The sequence below is a fragment of the Eriocheir sinensis genome, chromosome 10, assembly GCF_024679095.1.
Source record: "Eriocheir sinensis breed Jianghai 21 chromosome 10, ASM2467909v1, whole genome shotgun sequence".
NCBI classification, from domain to species: domain Eukaryota; kingdom Metazoa; phylum Arthropoda; class Malacostraca; order Decapoda; family Varunidae; genus Eriocheir; species Eriocheir sinensis.
In genome coordinates this window covers 16,550,177-16,553,689 of record NC_066518.1, presented here as the reverse complement: position 1 = coordinate 16,553,689, position 3,513 = coordinate 16,550,177, and positions in this window count along the sequence as shown.

The following is a 3,513-nucleotide window of genomic DNA, read 5'->3' as shown; positions in this document are numbered from 1 at the left end:
TGCTGTAGATCTGGGCAGGCTTATATTTTATTTTGCTGCTTTTTTCTTCATGTTGGTGGTTGGGATAGCAGCAAGATCAGGAGCGTGGTTGCGGTCAATTGCTGGTACTGGATCAGTCATCTCGAGGCTGGTAGCCATGAGGTCTTTACTATACATTTTAAAGTATTGTGAATATTTTTTTTCCCTTCATTATATACCCTAGTGATGCTTTTTTCAAGAAAGGAAAGAAGTCTTTGATGAATCTAGTAATGCACTAATGCTACCCTTGAATCCTTCAGTAATTTTCTATTTTCCATATGCTGGTCTCGATGGTGTAACTTTAACATCTGACTGCCCCTAAAACTAGGGAAAAAGACACCCGTTCTTTTGCTCCAGGCATCTTGGAACCATTCGGCCGTCGGGCTGAGAAACGTACGCAAGATGAAGCGTGAACGACCAAGCGGCCTGTATGCCAACAAGGCATTCACTTATGGGTGGTCAATGAGGATGATGGATAGTGAGGGTTGACAGCATCAGAAAGCTGCAGGTATTCGAAAAGACACTCCACGGAACGAGTTCAAAAGGATAAGCTATATGTTGTGTCTACTTACTCAGATAACAGTACCACGTAAACGTTGGGAGAGGAGGATACTTCACTTCATCCGATGTGAAGGACGATATTGGTGTTATTTATCTGACAAATCTATCATTGAGGAAACGGCCAATTGCTTGCGTCCTATCCATATAGAGTTATAAGAGGCGTAACGGACTTAAGCTCTTTGGAGCAATGGACTACTTGGAGAAGTTATGAAGAGGATAATATGTGTTCTCAGATGGGCAGCGAGAGGTGTGGTGGATACAGCTCTGAGATGTTGGGAGGTTTACTTAGGAGAGTGTGTGAGCCGTATCTTGGCGACGGACTCGTTTTGAAGATAGTGCTCAGCCTGTCTGTCTAATGATTGCTGCACCTTAGTAATGGGGGACGCGGGTCTATGTGCTCCGACCGCAGCTGGTTCTCCATATAGTCTCGGCCGGCGCATGTGCATTAGGGTCATGTGACCTTTGGCTTTTTATCTTTTTAATAGAAAATAATTTTGATATTTACATATTATTTAAATATAATTTCCCTTTAAATTTAGAATAACCAAATTAAATTATCCTGCCAGTGGCCAATGCTATCTCAAAGCTGAAGTTATTGCAACTTAAATTATAATTCTGACATTTATAACTACGTTATTATATAAATTAAGGTTTGTGATGAAGAAAGAGCAGGACAGAATTATTTTCCTTTATTTTTTGTGCTTGCTACCATGTTTTGGAAACAGATTTTTACGTCCTAATTTGAGTTAAAGAAATTAAGATTTTTTCAATCACCAATGCAACAAATTGTTAAGAAACAGAAAGGACAAAATAATTTCGCTGTTGGTTTTGTTAATACGGATAATAGTTATGAATGTAATCATATTGTATGTGATTTATTTATTTATTTACATGTACTTTACTCCAAAAAAATATTGCTCATATTGAATCTAACATGGATTTTATCACTCAGCATATTATATAAATCAGCCAGGCTGTATAAATGAGAACGTCTCCCTCTCAGTAACGGCCCCCCCACCCCCCCCCCCCCCCCCGCCACCCACACACACACACACACCCTTCCGCCGATAAGAAATAAGTGTGATAAAATAGGAATCAAGATAGACAGTAAATACCTCAATGACGTTAGATTTCAGATGAAAGTCATTCTAAGTGATTTTGAGCGAAACTCAAAAGAATGATCGAGGAACTCCAGAGGGAGTCTGTGAGTAGATCTGAAGATAAATATACAGAAAATAAAACTAATGTTTAATATTCACAGCTTTACAATATATAACGATCGGTAACGAAACACTTGACAGAGTAGAAGACCATATACACACTAGGAGCGACAGGTAGTGCAAGCCCAGACCACAAAAAGAGAAAAGAATAGGAATGGGTCGGAGCACTTTTCGTATACCGAGGAATGCCATGAATATCAACCTGCCACTCTGAAAAGAAAGATAATATCTGTGTATTCTGTAGCATAGGGTTCAGAAATATGGGGCCCCACAAAAGATTAGGAAAGAAAGCTAAGAAGTGCACAGAGAAGGATGGAGAGGAAAGTGCTGGGTAAAACAAAGAGACAAGAAGCGAGCATCATGGAATAGAGAACAGACAAAGGTTGAAGATATTCTAGGGCTGATTAAGAACAAGAAATTGGCTTGGGTAGGTCACATAATGCGTTGACGTGATAAGAAAAGAACAGCTAATACATATAACAGTGGCAACCCAGGAATCATAGCAGTCAGGTCAGACAGGAGCAGGTAGATAAATTAAACTAGAGCATTTGCTTGAGCACGATAGAGTAAATTAACATCAGATAAAGAGGGCATGTTAGAAAAATTTGGGGAGTCCTTTGTCCTGCTGTGGACTAGAAATGACTGAAGCTGATGATGACTATACTTTGACGAAATATTTAATTTCTTTACATTTTAACTTTGTACTTCTTAGGTAAGTCTAGGTGCGCATATGCAGTTATCTGTTGGTCGACCGGTTAACGGGCATTTGTAATGTCACACACCAGTCAATGAAACTATCGGTTGACTTGATATTGTGCGCATTGGTAACTCACAAAAGACCGTAATAGCTATCAGTTCACCACGGAGACGCTTTACCCTTTGTTTACCAACTTTTTTTTATTATTTCTGTGTTGCCGACCGCAGCACCGTGTGTTAGGCCCCCTACACACCGTACCGACTGGAGCACGACAATCCAGCGACTTTTAGATTTGCCAAGTAGGCTCCCACGCTCCAAGAATGGGAGGTGGTTGTTCTTTTCTTTTGGTGTCTTGGTGTCGGCTAGTATAATTGCCGACGGTCGTCGCATATCTGGGACATTCGGCCAACTAGTTGCCAGGATGTCGGCGACATGTCGGGAATTATACTCAAGGCGAGTCTCAACTGTCATTTTTTTTTAAATGTTGTGACAGTGAAAAGTAAACAGAGCATTAGAAAAATAATGAGCCAGCAGGAAACAACAGCAGCAAGAAATATATGCAAACAGAACAGAATTAGGAAAAAATCCCAGAGAAAAATAAGGTACAACAGGACATATGTATTAGAGGTATGAATGTGAGAAAAAGTCTTTGAAGAAAAGGGAACCAAATGATGTCTCAGGCCCACCTAGACGTGATCTACCGTCGTGCCTGAGTCTGTACCCGGGGCTGCTGCAGCACATAAATGAGCCGACTGTGTTCTTGCAGGAGTGTTCACAGCCGCCGTTGTTCACCTGGCACTCGTCGCGGTCTGTAAAGAGAGGAAGACGAGAAAGGTTTCAATCAGAGGAATGCCTAAAGGAGTGCCTGCCACCAGAGGGAGAACTAAAAATGCAGTCAGAGGAGGACTTAAAAGAGTGCATGCAATCAGAGGAGGACCTAAAAGAGTGCATGCAGTCAGAGGAGGACCTAAAAGAGTGCATGCAATCAGAGGAGGACCTAAAAGAGTGCATGCAGTC